Raw genomic sequence first — 19,798 nt, forward strand, 5'->3', positions numbered from 1 at the left:
GAAATAAGAAATACTGTAAATAGACCTTGATTGGAGCGCGTGGGTGGCTCAGTCAGTTAAGCATCTGCTTTTGGTTCAAGTCATGTCCCTCGGGTCCTGGATTCAAGCCCTGCCTTGGGCTCCCTGCTCAGTGGGGAGTCTACTTCTCCCTCTCCCCTCACCCTGCCACCCTCCTCCCCTAGCATGCACTCTTTTCCTCTCAAATAAATAAATAAATAAAATCTTTTAAAAAATAGACCTTGATCACAAAATGCTTTTTTCTTTTATTTATGGTATATATATAGATATATCTATATATCTATATATATATAATATATGTAATGTTTATAATGTTTAGACCATGAGTCATATATCCTTTTGCAATTGCAATTCTAGTGAAGAACTATTTACTCAATGTTAACGAGGAATATCAAAATAGAATTCTTGATTTTCCCATGGTTAATAACTTCATTAAAATTTTATTTTGAGATTCTTTTATGATTAACAGTAATAACATACCATGGATTTGCCTAAACAGCTTTTAAAAACAACTTATTTACATTGACATATAGAACCTCAGCTTTAATCATTAAGTCCAACTACTTCATTTGTCAGATAAGAAAAATAAGAACCTGGGTAATACAGTGCCCTGTGCCCCCCGGTAGCTGAATCCTGAATGGGTTTCAATACTGCTCCTTGGATTCCAAATTTTGTTATTTTCATTATAGTATTGACACTGATATTGTAAACAAATTTGGGGCTCTTTTCTTACTACAGAAATGTTTCTTGATGACTCAGCAAAACCCTAATTCTCTCATCTGCCTTCCCCATTTTAGAGATGGACAAATTAAGATTTACAATAAAAAGTTAATTCAAGGAATATACTATAATAAAAAAAGAAATGCATAAAGATGGCTTATTTTCTAGAGTACTTTTCATGGACAAAATATTTTTAATTATAGGGAACAAACTGAAAAGAATGGAAGAATTTAAATGATGTACTTGTTTTTTTAATACCTGCTAACAGGTGCTAAAATCTGTTTGAATTCTCCGAATGGAGGTTTCTGTAGCCCAAGTCTCATTATCATAAAACCCAAGATCAAAAAGACTATGAAATATTGAGTCTGATTTAGTTTTCAAATGCAAAGCAGCAGCTGGATTAAAGCACAAGGCTACCGGAAGAACCTGGAGAGAAACAACTGACATCTTTAGTCATCGGGTGTGCTCTCAGACAATGAACAGACTGATTGGATGTAGAAAAATGGGAAAATTCATCATGTTCTTATTCTAATAAGTTTCATCTCAGGAAACTGATGTGTGGCAAGCTGCAGCAGGTCATTCTTTTACTCAGCAAAGCAAAAAGAGGTGATTGATACTGGGAGGACATACGTAGAAATAAATTGCTTTTGTCAAATTATATTTACACGTTAAATAACACTATTTATGAAAGTTTTTAGTCCAAAAAAACTTTTTCTGCAATTCATCTATATGTGTTTATAAATTATATGTTTATTCATGAATATATATACATATCTATATTTTAAATATTGTATTTGTTTATTTGAGAGAGAGAGTATGCATAAAAACTGGGGGGGTGGGCAGAGCAGAGAGAGAATAAGCAGACTCTCTGTTGAGTGGGGATCTGGACTGGGACTCTGGAATCATGACCTGAGCCAAACCGAGCCAAAGGCAGATCCTTAACCAACTGAGCCACACAGGTACCACTGCATATATGTATATAAATATGAGTTATATATATTTATTTATAGGAAGGAAGGAAGAAAAGAAAGAGGGAAATTCAAAGTCAGTCATCAATATATTATCCAAATAATCTCACTTATCTTATTTTTTTATTTAATATGCATTTTACATTACAAATGAATGAAAATTCAAAACAATGCCTAATTTACATATCATAAAGATATATAAATATATGGGAGGCAGCAAAGAGAGCTGTAAGAACTGACTCTGAAACTATATGACACTAAGGTAATACAAACCAAGAATGCTTCAAAAAATTAATAATGGTACTCTCAACTTTGACATAAATTCAATATAAGAATAAACTCTTTAAGAATAATTTTATCGTGTGGCAAAAGAATTGTTAAATATTTACGCATCATTTATTATGCATTTATTATTAGTTATGTCATCTGATATCCCTTATCTAATGACAATTTAATTTATTGCTAAGAGGACTCTGTTTCCCTCACAGCAAGATAATTCTTTTTTTTTTAATAATAAATTTATTTTTCATTGGTGTTCAATTGGCCAACATACAGAATGACACCCAGTGCTCATCCGGTCAAGTGCTCACCTCAGTGCCTGCCACCCAGTCACCCCCACCCCCCGCCCACCTCCCCTTCCACCACCCCTAGTTCATTTCCCAGAGTCAGGAGTCTTCCATGTTCTGTCTCCCTTCCTGATATTTCCCAACATTTCTTTTCCCTTCCTTTATATTCCCTTTCACTATTATTCATATTCCCCAAATGAATGAGAACATACACTGTTTGTCCTTCTCCGATTGACTTACTGCACTCAGCATAACACCCTCCAGTTCCATCCATGTTGAAGCAAATGGTGGGTATTTGTCGTTTCTAATTGCTGAGTAATATTCCATTGTATACATAGACCACATCTTCTTTATCCATCATCTTTCGATGGACACCGAGGCTCCTTCCACAGTTTGGCTATTGTGGACATTACAGCAAGATAATTCTATCAAGCTTCAGAGTAGAATGTATTAAGGAACAAACCACACATATTTACAGGAAGAAGAAAGAAAGAAAGAAAGAAAGAAAGAAAGAAAGAAAGAAAGAAAGAAAGAAAGAAAGAAAGAAAGAAAGAAAGAAAGAAAAAGAAAGAAAGAAAGAAAGAAAGAAAGAAAGAAAGAAAGAAAGAAAGAAATATAAAGAAAGGAAGAAAAGAAATTAAAATGCTCCATGTAATTGCAGACACCAGTATTATTGTTTTGTTTGGGTTTTGGCTCTTCCCATTTAAAATTTAAAAGAAAAAAGGTCAGTATTAATTCTAAGGAAATAGTATAAGTTAAGTATATACGAAATATTCTTAAGAAGACTGGCTTCAGAGAACAGCTAAAATTTTAGCAGGTATATATGAGAGTAGGATAAATTCTAATTCTAATTATTATTATTATTAGCTTTGATTAAATATATGAAGACTAGGACAATGGAATGTAGTTTGAAGGCTATTCCTAAATTGTACAGGCATACGATTGATTTTTTTCTTAACTGTTGTCTTCATGCTTCTTAATGTTACTTAGTAATTGTTTTGTTTTGCTTCTTAAAAACCTTTTTGGGGATGTCTGGGTGGCTTAGAGGTTTGGCATCTGCCTTCGGCCCAGGGCATGATCCTGGAGACCCAGGATTGAGTCCTACCTGGGGCTCCCTGCGTGGAGCCTGCTTCTCTCTCTCTGCCTTTGTCCCTGCCTCTCTCTGTATCTCTCATTAATAAATAAATAAAATCTTTAAGAAATATATTTTTAACTGTAAAATAGTGTATGTATATTAGAGAAAACATGGGGAAATGTCAGAAAATACAGATTAAAAAAATCACTAATTATCCTACCTAGTTAGAGATTATCATATTGTTAAAATGCGTCTATTATTTTTTTAAAGAATTATTTATTTATTTATTTATCTATCTATTTATTTATTTATTTGTGACAGAGAGAGAGAGAGAGAGAGTCAGAGACACAGGCAGAGGGAGAAGCAGGCTCCATGCAGGGACTCGATCCCGGGTCTCCAGGATCGCGCCCTGGGCCAAAGGCAGGCGCCAAACCACCAAACCGCCAAACGGCCGAGCCACCCAGGGATCCCCGTCTATTATTTTTATATCTTCCTCACCTAAGCAATGATTCCACGTCCACATTATGAAAACTCTGCTTTTCTCTGCTTTCCCTACAAAGTAGAGTTAAAAAATTCCCTTTAACGAAACGTGTTAGGATAAAATGTAAAACCTTTAGAGAAGTGATTGGTCTTAACCAGCATGTTCAGGTCAAACAATGAAAAAAAATTTTTCAATCCAATTATGTTTCAACTCCTGCTATAAGCCAGGGATGTCCAATAGAAATACAATGTGAAAACATCTACATTAAAAAAGAAGAAAGATCTAAAGGAGAAGATAAACAACCTAACTTTAAATCTTGGGAAGCAGAAAAAGAAGAACAAACTAAGCCCAAAGCTACCAGATGGGAAGGAATAATAGAGATTATACCAGAAATAAATTAAATACAGAATAGAAAAACAATTTAAAAATCAGCGAAACTAAAAGTTGTTGTTTTTTAATGAAAGTGAAAAACCTGAGGCTAATTAAGGAAAAAAGAGAGAAGACACAATAAAATATGAAAGAGGAAAGATTAGGGCAGCCCGAGCGGCTCAGCGGCTTAGCGCCGCCTTTAGCCCAGGGCGTGATCCTGAGGTCCCGGGATCAAGTTCCACATCAGGCTTCCTGTATGGAGCCTGTTTCTCCCTCTGCCTGTGTCTCTGCCTCTCTATTTCTCTCTCTCTGTGTCTCTCATGAATAAATAAATAAAATTAAAAAAAAAAAGAAAGAGGAAACATTATAAATGATGCCACAGAAATTAAAAATATCATAGAAAACCATTATAAACAAGTATATGCCAAAAAAAAATGACAACTTAAAGGGAATGGATACATTACTAAAATATATATAACCTACTGAAACTGAATCAAGAAAAAATAGAAACCCTGAATAAACCACCAAAAAATGAGACAGAATAAGTAATCAAACTTCTCAACAAAGGAAAGTCCAGCACCACATGGCTTTCCAATTGAATTCTACTAAATAGTTAAAGAAGAATTAGTGCCAATACTTCTTAAAGTCTTCCAAAAATAGAAGAAGGAATACTTTTAAGCTTACTTTATGAGCCAACATTATTTGATATCAAAGCCAAAGACACCTCCAGAAAACAAAGCTATGGATCAATATCCTTGATGAATATAGATGCAAAAATCATCAATGAACTATTAGCAAATAATATTCAACTGCATGTTAAAAAGATCATATACCATGACCAACTGGGATTTATCTTTGGAGCACAAGGATAGCTCAACATATGCAAATCAATGTGATAAACCACATTAGCACAATGAAAGAGTAAAATTACATGATTATCTCAAAAGATGCAAAAAAAAATAAGTTTGACAAAATTCAATGCCCTTCATAATACAAATGCTCACAATTAAGATATAGAAGAGACTGACCTCACCACAGTAAAGGCTATAAATGAAGAGCCAATACTTAACATAATACTCAAGAGGGGAAAACTGAAAACTTTTTACCTAAGATCTGGAACAAGTCAAAGATGTTCACTCTTGCCACTTCTGTTCAACATGTACTGGAATTAGAAGCCATAATAATTTAGCAAGTAAAATAAATAAAAGATGTCCAAATTGTAATAGAAGTAAAGTTCTCTCTGTTTATAGATGGCATGAACTCGTATGCAACAAAAACACTGTTAGAACTAAAAAACAGGAGGAATAGCTTCTGAACATTGATCTTTTCTATGATTTCTCTGATATGACATCAAAAGCACAGGAAACAAAGCAAAAAGAGACAAGTGGGATCATATCAAACTAAAAAGCTCTACTCAGCAAAGGAAACAATCCAGAAAATGAGCAGACGACCTATGAAATGTGAGAAAAAAATTCCAAGCTGTATCTGATGAAGAGTTAATATCCATAATATATAAAGAGCTTCTACCACTCAATAACCCAATTACAAAAATGAACGAACAAACTCGGTAGACATTTCTCCAAAGGCATCAAGTAGCCAACAGGCACTGGAAAACATCCTCAACATTTCCAATTATCAGGGAAATGCAAATCCAAACCACAATGAGTTATCACCTCACAGCAGTTAGGATGGCTACTTTCAAAACACAGAAGATAATAGGTGTATAAATGAAGTATAATAATATATTTTATTTAAACAAGCATATCCACAATATTATCATTTTTAACATCTGACAGATATGATCATTATTAATATATTTGATGTACTTTTATACCAAACATTCACATTTTGGTGTGTATTTTATACTAACAGCACATCCTAATTGGGAGTAACCACATTTTTTAAGTGCTTAATAGCCCCATGTAGGTAATGATTTTAGTTTTGAGTAGCAAAATCCTAACCACTGATGATAAAGCACAAAATGATTCAGATACAGTCCCCATCTTCAAAGCAGATAACACAGAAAATAAACAAATATACATGAAAAAACTAAAATAGGATAACATGTGAACAGTAAGCAGGAAAATGGAGACTAGACAGTTATATCTTTAGCTTAGACAAGGAATCTCTGACAAGGCAGCTAGCACTTAGAATGAGAACTGAATAATGAAAAAAAAAATGGAGGAAGAAAAGACCCAATTAAATACAAATTTACTGCCTTGCCCCTGAAGGAAAAAACAACCAACCAAACCAACAAACAAAAGGAAGAAAACCCTGATCAGTGTGGCTGAAATATGCTAGAGAAGGAAATGGAAAGTAGATGGGGTGAGGAGAAATACTAAAGGCCAGGTGAGTAGGACCTTAGCTCAAAATAGGATGTTTGGGCTTTATTCTATTTGCCGGGAGGGTCACTAGGGGGACATGCACAAGGGGCTGACAGGATGTGCTCTGTGATTTAGGAAGACAGCACTGGCTGTTGAAGAATGAGTGAGCTACAGTGTTGGAGTGGGGAAAATGAGTGACTTAAACAGTAATTTATTTTTTCATAAATGTGGAGGTTAGAATTCTGACATCAAGGTGTTGGGAAGTTGGTTTCTTCCAATAGCCTCATTCCTTGGCTTGTAGATAGCCATCTTTTTCTCATGTTCCACGTGGTCTTTTCCGTGCTTACCCAGTAAAGTCCTCTTATAAGGACACCAGTCATACTGGATTAGAAACCACTCATAAGACTTTATTTTATCCAATACTTCTCTGAAGGAAGGTATTGTCTCAAAATATGTTTATATCCTTAGGTACTGAGGTTACAACTCAAACATATGAATTTAGAGGGAGACACAAATCGGCCCATAACAAGCATCAATAAATATTTCAAAGGTGTTCCATGGATCAGAATTTGAGTATTCCAGTAAGAGGTGCGATCTTGACTTCCCAATCAAGTTGTCTCATGAACCGTCTCCCAAATATACTCTTTTCACTCACATTTACACCTTCCCTGTCCAATAACTTATCAAAATGCTAGCTTTCAAGGCCCGACTCATTCCACAACTGTTCTTGGCAAGATTTGGATTGAGAACTAAAGTTATCGAAATCCATGGCACATTGCTTCCTCCATCACTTCTCTTCCCACTCCCCCTTTTTTCTTCCTATTTTTATCTCTTCTGTTTCAGTCCCTTTCATGCTTTTTTCCCTCTCATTGCCACTTTAACATTCTACATTATTAATGTTTTCCTGAGTTTATAAATATAATATAAAATAGTTCTCCTAGGGATCCCTGGGTGGCGCAGCGGTTTGGCGCCTGCCTTTGGCCCAGGGCGCGATCCTGGAGACCCAGGATCGAATCCCACGTCGGGCTCCCGGTGCATGGAGCCTACTTCTCCCTCTGCCTGTGTCTCTGCCTCTCTCTCTCTCTCTGTGACTATCATAAATACATAAAAAAAATTAAAAAAAAAAATAGTTCTCCTAAAAAAATTATAAAATAATTACTATATGTGACCCAAATTCTTGACAAGTTTATGTTACTTACTGAATGACTATAAGCTCGCTGAGAAAAATGCCTTGTTGATTTTTCTTTGTAACTCATGTAGTGATTAGCTCAATATAGGGGTAATTTTTCTATTTTTTTTTTTTTTTGGAAATACTATTTAAAATGATTGTTTTGATGATGGTATATATAGCAATATAAATCTTTCAGTTACAATTTTTTCTCCATAAGATATATTATCACACAGTCAGGGCTGGTACATTCATTTCAATTCTGGCCCACAAAGGAATGAATGGTCAATTATGTAGCAAACTATCTTACCCTTCATTACTGCATTCCTCTCTCTTATTCAGAATCCTATTGAAACCAAAGTTCATATACTCTTCCAGCAATGCAGTTTTCTTTAAACTCTAATTTCCTGCAAAGTACTTTAGCAGTGTAAGCCATAATTGTATTGATCATATTACCTACCTCAGCTCTTGTCTCCTTTCTAGGATTGTCAGGTCTTGAGGATTTTTTTTTTTTAAATTTATTTATGATAGTCACAGAGAGAGAGAGAGAGGCAGAGACACAGGCAGAGGGAGAAGCAGGCTCCATGCACCGGGATCCTGATGTGGGATTCGATTCCGGGTCTCCAGGATCGCGCCCTGGGCCAAAGGCAGGCGCCAAACCGCTGCGCCACCCAGGGATCCCAGGTCTTGAGGATTTAATCTAAGTTCTAGGTATTTTTATATCCATTAATGCAATAAATATTTATTGCTAAATGAATAAATACAAAATATCCAATCAGGGCACTTGGGTGGCTTGTCTGCCTTTCCGAGGATGCTGGGATTGAGTCCCGCATCGGGCTCCCTGCGTGGAACCTGTTTCTCCCTCTGCCTGTGTCTCTGCCTCTCTCTCTCTCTCTCTATTTCTCATGAATAAATAAAATCTTTAAAAACAAACAAACAAGCAAAAAACACAAAATATCCAACGAGACATTTTCTATTTTGATGCTCACTCATATATCATTACAAACCTGTAAAAAGATACAGTTTTGACATAAATTTTGGGAGTTTTAGTCTTGTTTGTTTCATATGATAAAGAGGAGAAGGAATAGGATCATGACAGAAATAGTTGACTATAATAAATATTGACAATAAATGATAATTTATAATATGTGTATATCTGCCTAATCATAGCATGGGACTGGGAATCAACTCAAAATAATTCATTATCAGCTCAACTACTGAATACTTGACAATTGACACACAGGTGAAATAAGAGAACAGTTATAGAGGATATTAAAACTAATGAGGACTGTTTTTTCTTTTTTTTTTTTTTTAAGTGATGTTTGAAGTAGGGATTTACCAGATCAGGTAATGGAACTCACTGATGTATTAATGGGCTGAATAAATCATTCATTTGTTCATTCAAAAATATTTAATGAGAGAATTCTGGGAGCTAGACACTAGAGATATGGCAGGGAACAAGAAGATGGGATTTTACTTTCATATAATTTATATTTGATTGGGGCTTCCTGATAACAAGAACACTGAAATTAAAAGTAATGTTAACTTTTATGAAAGAAATAGGAAGTTGAGTATGTCATCAAAAAGGATTGTTTGCTGAGAGATACTCTAAACAGAACAGGAAGAAACTGCTCTCTGAGAAGGTGAGATTTATTTGATCTCAAGGATGAAAATAGTGTGTTTCATTAAGATTGGGCAGGAGAGGAGTGACTGGATGGCTCAGTGGGTTAAACACCTCACTCTTGATTTTGGCTCAGTTCAAGATCTCAGGGTCATGAGATATATCCCCATGTCAGGCTGTGTGCTCATTGCAAAGTTGGCTCAAGATTCTCTTTCTCCCTCTTCTTCTGCCCCTTCCTAAATAAATAAATACCTTTAAAAAATTGGAAGGAGAGACCTGATGGAACAATCACATAGACATTGCCGCTATGTAACTGTGGAACATTTAGATATTCTTCATGTGAAGAAAGAAAGTTGCTTTCTTAAAGATGACCACGGTATGCAGTGCTACAAAAAAAAAAAAAAGGCCATAAAATCTCAGAAGCATACAACACAAGGCTTTAAAAGCTCAGAAATCTGTGGCAATGCGGAGACAATGGATCCAGGCTGGGCTTGGTTAGAAGAGGTAGGCTCTGCCCCTCAAGTCTCTCATCGGCCTGGGGCCAGCAGGCTGGGCTAAGTACATTCTTATAATAACCAGAACAGAGGAGCGAGTGAGTAAACTATCACAAACCCACTTCAAGTTTATATCCAATCATGAGTGATGACATCCAGTCATCCAGAGTCCCATCGTTGAGCATAATGTCCAGAATGGCATAAGTTCACTCCTTCTGAAGAGGTCGGGAAGAACTGTGGATATTTCTGAATAATAATATTTACGACATAAGGGATGCCTGGCTGGTTCAGTCAGTGCAGCATGAGACTCCCAATCCCGGGGTCATAAATTCTAGCTGCACATTGGTGTAGAGATTACTTTCAAAATAGCCATAATATCTACCAATTAAATGAGAATAAAGGTAAAAATTTTAAGGCTCTGTTAGCACTCAAAGATGGTCCTTATGTGTCTTTCACCCTGCCTTTACTATTTTACTAATATTTTACTACACAATATAAATGCACATGGATATCATCCTTACAAGATCCAGGGAGTGAGTAATACATAAAGCCATAGACACCTTTGTGGCTGGAGTTTGGGTCCGTAGGACCATCCCTAAGAACTATCTCTTGTTCACAATCCTGTACAGGACCTCAGTGTTTTTCCCCCTTCAGTGTGAGAATTGACTTCAACCAAATTAGTCCTTCCAGCAACCTTGAAACTTTACATTGTTACAGGGTTTAAGTTGATATTAAGAAATCCTCTAACCACTTATATTACCTCTAACCACTTACTTACTATTTAGTATCCATTTAGTGATAAGACATCAACATGTGTTTCAAAAAATATTCTTAAATATCACTGGATTTGAGCAAAGAAATGGCTTACATTATTGACATTTCCTATTACATAAAATCTGTGATTTAATTTATGACATCTTGAACGGTTAATAACTGGAATAAGTAATTGCCAATATTGAGTACTTTTTGTAGTTTTAAGGCTGCTAGTGTGAGACATTAATTTTAAATTTTCATGTAAAATAAGCTTATAGCTTTAAAATTAAGCATTAATAAATGAGGTAATATGTTAGTGATATATTAGATAAGATGACATACAACTTCAAATTTCATATGATTTCTTAGGGTTTCATTTTTTAAGTCTACAAATCTCAGAGAGGTGTTAATCAACACCCAGGATTCAGGTTCGATATGTTCAAAATAAAGCTACAATAACAAATGAGTAGAATTCCTAAGAACATTGTTAACTTAAATTTTAGCTCATAAATCAAAGTATTCCAAGCCCCTTTGTAGAGATCCAAACTTGAAAAAGGGAGACAGTTGTAGTACAAATTGGAGTCACAAGAGGGTAGTCTTTCCACAGGAAAATTTCAATACGCTTTTGTTTTCCTGTTCTATCAGCACTTACACTATTAAATTTCAAATTCTAGAGACTATGTTGATTGAAGTTAGATTTTATGACCTACAATTTTTATAACCACAAGTATTTAAAGCTGTTTTGCTATGGGATAATATAATAAAATGAAATAAGTGGGGATAGACTATGATACATTTGTAACCATAACCTACTATTTTAGTAGTTAGGATTTCTTGCCTTTGGCAAGAATGGCATATTTCAAAGAATGGGCATATTTGTGGAATTTTTAAAGAAAAAGCAGATCATCCCAAATCGTACGCAGATTCCATTAGTTTGGGTTAATTACCTTCTCTATTTTAGAACAAATGTACATTTTCCCCCCAATAATTTGCTACATGATCAGTTTTGCTTTTTATTCTACTCAAGTGCTTGGTGGAAAATATTTACCAAGATCTATACCAACAGAAAAGTGTTCATTCCTCTGTTGTTTTTAAATTTGAGTAGTCCACTGTGTGAAAGCCCGACTGCAGTATCAAGTAGGAGATGCAATTCTCATCCCAGATCTATTACTAATTAACCAAACAGTATAATTTATGGAAGCCAATATATTTTCACTGATTCCTTCAGTTGTTTTATCTGTAAAATGAAGAGCTTGAATATCTATACTTGGGGATGTTTCCTTCACTTCCCCCCCCCCCCATTCTTTACTCTAACATTGATTTCTTCACGATTTTACACAGCAAAGAAGATTCTAAAGAGCAAGAGTTAATTCCTGCTGTAACCGATTTGACTCTATTCTAGATTTGCTTTGATAAGGATATTGTTTCTCCATGAAGCAGACTTAAGTGCCAACTGATTTTAAACCAATAGTGTTTAAAAACCTGTGGTTTATCTCCCCCGCCCCCCGCTCCTTAAAATTCTCCTCAAAGAATAAAAGAACATAGGAATCAGGACTTTAGATCAGAGGTAAAATGAGAGATTAATAACTGCACTCTCCTTGTCTCAAAAACCCATCCCAAGAATTGTATATTCTAAAAAAGAGTAGAGTAGATTATGTTATAATCTATAATGTCAGCCCCCGGACTTATTTAAATTCTGCTCTTAACCACTCTAGGCAATGAATTTCTCTTTATGAAAAAGCTAAGTTGGGATCCCTGGGTGGCGCAGCGGTTTAGCGCCTGTCTTTGGCCCAGGGCGCGATCCTGGAGACCCGGGATCGAATCCCACGTCGGGCTCCCGGTGCATGGAGCCTGCTTCTCCCTCTGCCTGTGTCTCTGCCTCTCTCTCTCTCTCTGTAACTATCATAAATAATAAATAAATAAATAAATAAATAAATAAATAAAACTTTAAAAAACAAAAAAAAAAAAAAAAAAAGAAAAGAAAAAGCTAAGTGATGGGACAGCATGCGGAGGTTATCTGGTTGTAATGTCCCATGCTCCATATTTGCTGAGGATCAAGGCAACAGTTTGAGGAGCTGTCCTCGTCCTCAGCAAGTGTAATATGAACAAAAGATGAGAGAATGACCTTTCCAGCTCTAGGGACATGATTCTTCAGTCAGGGATGTGCAAATAGCTGGGCTTCTCGACTGGAGCTTCAAAACAATATCTCAAACTCCATTCTAATTAGCAATAAAAGAGCTATTTACCTGGAAATTATGTTGTTACACAGGTGTGTTGCTGCTGGAAAAGCCATTCCACCACTCAGCTCAACAACGTGCATATGTTCATCTTGTTTGACTTGGTTTATGATTATATGCAGTAGTGCTGCCAAATAAATTGTTTTCAAAATGTTAACTACCTTCTGCAGAAGAATAGTTTGCTATCTTTTTAGTATGTGGTTTTGCTCCATTCATTAGACAATTTCTGTCCTCTAAATTTACCCAAAGACAAAACTGTACAGAATCTCAGTCCGTCACTCTGCGAGGATGGAGAATGAAGAAGCAGAGCATAAATATGGGTAGGAGGGACCTCTCTTTAAAAGATAGAAATTTAGCTTTTTGGTTCTCCCCATTCCTCCTATTGCTGAAGGCTAAGGAAGCAGAGAAAAGGAAGTGAACAGAAGGAATCTAGGGACGTAGCACATCAGGCAGGTGGCTAACACAATTCTAAGATGCTGTATGGACTCACAGAACCAGGAATAGATGCTAAGGGCCACAGCTATACATTGCTTTGCCTCACTGACAGGAACAATGTGGGGTAAGGAAACTATTATAGTAGTTTTCCATTGTTTTCCTTACCAATAGGCAAAAGACTAAATAAAGCAGACAAGGAAGGGAACTAACATTTACTTAGTCCAACTATATGCCAGGTGCTCTGTCAAAGCCTCAAAAGTTGATGCCATTATGTCCATTGTTCAAAAGAACAGACAAAGACAGTAGAGAACTTGAAAAATTTGTCAAAAGTGACACATCGCATTAGTGCCAGAGCACAATTGAAACCCAAGTATGTGTTATTCAAAGACCAAGTGACTAAAATAGTTTTAAGAAGTCTAACTTGCTTTTCAAAACTAAAGAAGCAACCAACCCTTGCTGACCTATTCTCACGTTTCCAATACCAGATTTCTCTGTCTAGAAGTCCTCAACAGTATTTTTTTGTTACAAAAAAGAATAACAATTTCTTTGTCAATGAGGACCATTCCAGAATCAGGCCACCTTAGTTTCAAAGAGGTTTCTTTCTCAATAATATATTTCCTTTTTTCTTCATTCCAGAAAATAAAAAAAAATGCTTCATGAATATTCAGAAAGAGAGATGTTCTGATAGCTACTATCACTCACCTATAAAGCAATATTGGATGAAAATAAGGAGTTGGAGCATTCTGAAAATATTGAAACTGTGGAACAAAAGACACCTAATACACTGAATTGGTATTTAGAATGCCAATGGGCCTTAGCTCAGTTCCCATAAATCATATCATACTTCAAATCATCTCTGATTAAAATTCTCTGATTTATAAAACATGCCTTCATCAAAAATTTAAAAATATTTTAATAATATAAGCTTTAAGGAAATTTCTGGTCAGAACAGGCAAAATCTGATTTGCCAAATCTATTTGATGTTGTCCTCTTCCCCAAGCAATAAAGAATAATTGTAACAAACAAAAGTAAAGCCATTCATAAGATATAACATAATGAATAAAGGAGCTTGCGTCAGAGGAAATGAGAATGAACAGCAGTCAGCCCTGACCTCTTTCCTTTGCCTAGACATCAGACAGGTATTCTTCTTCCATGGCAGTTTATATTCCACTTAGACATTTTCAGAAAATGACATTTACATTCTACAAAAATGAAATAAATATATTTTATTAAAAAATATTTTAGTACTTTTAATGAAAACTACATATGCTGGGGTGGTCGGGGCGCCTGGTTGGCTCAATTGGTTAAGCTTCTGCCTGTGGCCTAGGTCTTGATCCTGGGGTCATGGGATCAAACCCTGAGTTGTCAGCAGAGAGTCTGCTTCTCTCTCTCCCTCTGCCCCTCCCCCTCCCTCTCCTGGGCTCGCTCTTTCTGCTCTCTCTCAAATAAATAAAACCTTTTTTTTTTTTTTAAATTACATACGTTGTAGGTAAAATGAACTTAGAAAACACTGTTCAATTATGAACACAGTTCAGAAGGAGTTAAACAATCTTCAGTGCTTCTCCAAAGGAGGTTATTTTTGCCCAAAAGTTTGGAGGTAATAAGATTCCTTTATATTTACTGGTAAAGGACTACCACCAAAGTACCCCTGTTTCTTGAAATCATTTGGCATTAAAAGACAGCTTTGGACTGACTATTCCAAACATATTAAATTATAAGGTATCACTAAGGTGTTTGGGATGTATACACACACACACACACAAACACACACACACGAGTTTAACACTTAGTGTTATAAAGGCCTGAGATTCAACAGACCTTTTATCTGAGTGGAGATTTTTTGTAATGGGGGGAGGGGTGTCAATTTTCTGTTAAAAATATATTAGGCAGATTCCTTAGCAAAAATCTAAAAAGTAAAGAGAATGATTTCCTCACCCACTGGTTCCCAGCCTTGACTCCATTCAAAATCTGAAAAACGTTTTTTTTAAAAGACTTATTTATTAATCTGAGAGAGAGGGAGCATGAATGAGGAGCGGGGGGAGAGGGGGACAGAGGAAATTTCAAGCAGATTCCCCACCAAATGCAGAGTCTCTCAGGGACTCAGTCATGACCTAAGCTGAAATCAAGATGGCACTTCCATTCTCAATTCAAAAGGATGCAGAAGAAGGCCATCTCAGACTTTCCCCGCCCATTACTGTACTGTAAAACAATTCTGTCTCATGTTTGGACTGACCAATGAGTGAGTGACAAAACTTCTTTGAGTTGGAAGGTTTTAGTTCTGAAAAAAACAGTGAAAGATCCAAAATATCTCATTGTCCCCACTCACTGGCTCAGCATCTAGCCTAGAATCTTGCTTTCCTTTAATTTTCTGTCTCAGACTTTAATTAGTAGTGTAGAATTCCGCACAAATTCCCATTGTTTTTTTGTATGCATGTTTATTTGGTTGAATGTTCTCTTTCATGATACAGTATAAGAACTTTTCTTTTAATTGCTATCACCTTAACACACTGCCAAGCATACAACTGACCACCAATAAAGATACTTGGTTTGTATAAATGAAATAATGATTATATGAGAGAGTTGTACACTAAGAAACAATGAGTAGATGAGTGGCCCTCCCAGAATAGCACCAGCTCTGAATTACTTCCCACAGATGCACTTTTGAAATAGAAATGTGCAAGAGTGAAGAAAGGGACGAGTTGCTAGGATAGTCCCTGCTGAAATCTGCTGTTCCTACAGCTGGTGTCTTACCTTATCATGCAGGATTGTGAGTATCACATTTTAGATTTACTGTTTTTTTAAAGATTTTATTTATTTATTCATGAGAGACACAGAGAGAGAAAGAGAGAGAGGCAGAGACATAGGCAGAGAGAGAAGCAGGCTCCTTGCAGGGAGCCCGATGTGGGACTTGATCCCGGGACTCCAGGATCATGCCCTGGGCCGAAGGCAGGCACTCAACCGCTGAGCCACCCAGGCATCCCACATTTTAGATTTAATATGTGTCCTTTTGATGTAATTTGATTTAAGTTATGAGTGGTCGAGGTGATAATTTCTGCTTTAGGAAAATTCATGAGAATCAATCCTATAGGTCAAATATGAAGATCAAGAAATTATCCTATAGCATCTCCCTCAAGCAATAGGAGAACAGGCTCAGGATTTTCAATAAACTTCTAGTTGATCAAACTCGGGCAGTTTTAGTCTAATGTCATTGTGCTATTACAGATATTTTTCAAAGGATTTTAAATGACAAGAATTTCCACGGTAGAGATATTTGTCTTAATATTCCAAAGCATAATATATGGACAGAATTTTTAAAAAGTAAATGTATATATTATTAAGCAGTGGGTAAGGATCTACTGTGTGTCACTGTGTTCATGTATGTATATATATAAAATATATTTGCATTTATATATTTAAAATTTGTTTTATTTGTTCTATGTAATGTATATAATGTATACACATATGTGTGTATCTAAAATTGTGTACGTATATATAATTATATATGTATGTGTATATATAATTCTACAATATATACATGTGTGTACATATAAACCCACATACACATATATACAGACATGCATACTCATACCATATATATATATATATATATATATATATATATATATATAATTGACTCTGCCATACCAGATATTTTTGTATACGTTATATGCTTTCTCATATTATACAAATGAGGAAACCAAGCTTAAACATACTTAAACATATCGTTTAAAGTCCATTAGCTAACAAGGAGGAAAGTCAGAATATTTACTCAAAATTCCAATTATAGTCTCATTATAATATCTCATAGTCTCTTTGTTCAAAGATTTATAAAGGGAAATGATCTAAATATAGTTTATTAAGCCTATGTCAAATCGTTCATTGACAGGCAATTGAGATATATAAAAATTTTCCTGTATACTAGTCAATGTAGTCCAATTTCCCAGAAATAAATCTAGGTTAACAGAGTATTTTCAGGTTTAACCTTATTGGTACAAAAGTATATTTACCAGCAATAAAATAGTTTAAATCTCATGAGGTGCTTTTATGTAGCATATCTATTTTATGAGTATGAATTTTGTTCATTATAGTAGAATATACAAAGTTAAATAAACCAAGGAGTCTTTCCCTTCCAAGTAAAAACTTCTACTACTGTTAATGATGCCTCACATTGGCAAATGATATATGGAGTCTAATGACTTCCTAGAAAAAGAAAAACTTGTATTTTTCTTAAGTGTTATTTTTGTTATTCTTAATGAAAAAATAAGGTAATAGGTGCTTAACAGGGATATAGAAATGATAATGGAAGGCTGAAGAGTGATGACAGAGTTACAACCCAAAATTTATTTTCTTGTAATGGTGGAGTATCTTTTTGGATAAAATCTTATTCTGTAAGTGGGGAAAATCATAAATATGCTGATAGTTTGGAAATTGTGGTTTATTCTCTCACAAATAATAGAGAAAATAAATAAATGGACTGAAATTGTTTATATAAATTTGTGCAAGTTACTTGGAAATGGGTGCCTTGCAGAAAGTATACAATCCGCAAAGAAGTAAATTTGGGAGAAAACATCTTAATGGTAGCACCCTTAGGGAAACGTACCTATTTCACCATACCCATGAACCCATAATGCTCATATCCATAACCTCATGTTTATGTTTGATATATAAATGGTAAAAATATTTATATCCAAAATATAGCACCAAGGGCAAGTGTTTATATAAAGAAAAATGATTTTTTTTAAATGCTCTTTGTGAATAAACTTCAAAAGCCGATTGCTGGCCATATTGACCAAAATATGACAAGATTTTGATAAAATTCTATACAGTTTTCTGTAACCAGCCTGTTTTCCTTTCCTCATTAACTGCTAGTTCAGGTATCATATGCTAACATGAACACTACAATGCATTCAGTTGAATCAGATCTGATATATGCACTCACACACGTATGTTTGATATGCAAAACTTTATGATTAAATCTCTTCAAGTGTTAAAATATTGCTGGTAGATTCAGAACACTGTATGTTCTTTAGTAATGATGAATAACAAAGAATGTAATTTTGATGTCTGATTGCTTGCATTGCTTTCTAACATACCCTGTTATTTCTCAAAAGAGATAAGGCAAATAAAGCAAGGAAAATAGGATAGTAATAACATTTTGCATGAAGAAAATTAATCAATCAATCATAAGAATAAGAGGTTTCATAACACCGATTAGGTCATCCTTTCAACCCCTGAAGGCTGGTGTAGGATTTTCACTTGAAATCTTCTTTCTGATTCTTTATCAAAAATAGTTCCCAAAAGTGTCAAAGAGAAGAGTATTGTCTCTGATATATTAATGTTCACTGCTTAAATAAATGCTATTAATATTCATTGCAGCAGAACTTTCATTGTTATCATGGTCAGAGAGCATCTGAAAATGTTTTTGTATGATTGCTAATAAGGAAATCAGTAGTTCTAAGGGTATTTATTAGTTGAATAAAAATTTCCCATCTTGAAATCACAAAGGCTTGTTAGAACATTTCTTTTGTTTGTTTATTCATTTGTTTAAAGACACATTTCAGACACTGCAGGCCTCAGTGTACCAGAGATTTTAAAAAAGTATAAACAATGAGGGGCGACTGAGTGGCTCAGTTGGTTAAGTATCTGACTGTTGGTTTCGATTCAGGTTGTGATCTCACAGCTGTGGGATTGAGTCTTATGTGGGGCCCTGTGCTTGGTGCAGAGTCTGCTTTAGATTCTTTCTTTCTTTCTTTCTTTCTTTCTTTCTTTCTTTCTTTCTTTCTTTCTTTCTTTCTTTCTTCTTCTTTCTTTTTTCTTTCTTTCTCTCTCTCTCTTCTTAAATAAATAAGTCAATAAATAAATAAATAAAATCTTTTTAAAAAGCACCAACAATGAATATGAATTTTAAGAACACAAGAGTAAAAAAAATACAAAACTGAAAATCTGTGGACAAATCAGTAAGTCTCTAAAAGCCAAACTAGGTCATAGAAAGAAAGGGGGGAGAAACTTACAAACCCAAAGCCTGATGCTGTTAAATAAAGGTTCTCTGAATTGGTTTCAAATGAGAGTATCATTTAGTGATGTTAGACAGAAGTCTTTTATTGGTTCAGACAGGAAACTCTTATGTTGTATGACTCTATGCTTCCCAGGATATATGACTATCTCTTTTTCCATTTTCACACCATTAAATATGACATGGTTCCTGAGTACTACTATGATTCACTCGTGAACATCTCAGTCTTTCTCCTTTTAAAAATTCCCCTGCTACTCTCTATATGTCATATTTTACGTGCAGTTTAAGATGAGATAATTTCATGTTAATTTCAAGTATGTTTCATCTTAATATAACTACTGTAATTTTGATGATTTTTTAAATCTGCACAATTTCCATATTTATCTGAATTTTTTAACTGATGTAGACTTTCATTAGTGTAAATGCTCTCCCAAAGTAGTATCTGCATAAAATATGATTGTGTGTGGTTTATCATATGATAGAGTTATGTAGTCTCAGTATAAAATAATCATGGATGATATCAATTGATTACCTATAAAATGATATCGAAAAACCA

This window comes from Vulpes lagopus, chromosome 12 (assembly GCF_018345385.1).
Source record: "Vulpes lagopus strain Blue_001 chromosome 12, ASM1834538v1, whole genome shotgun sequence".
Lineage (NCBI taxonomy): Eukaryota > Metazoa > Chordata > Mammalia > Carnivora > Canidae > Vulpes > Vulpes lagopus.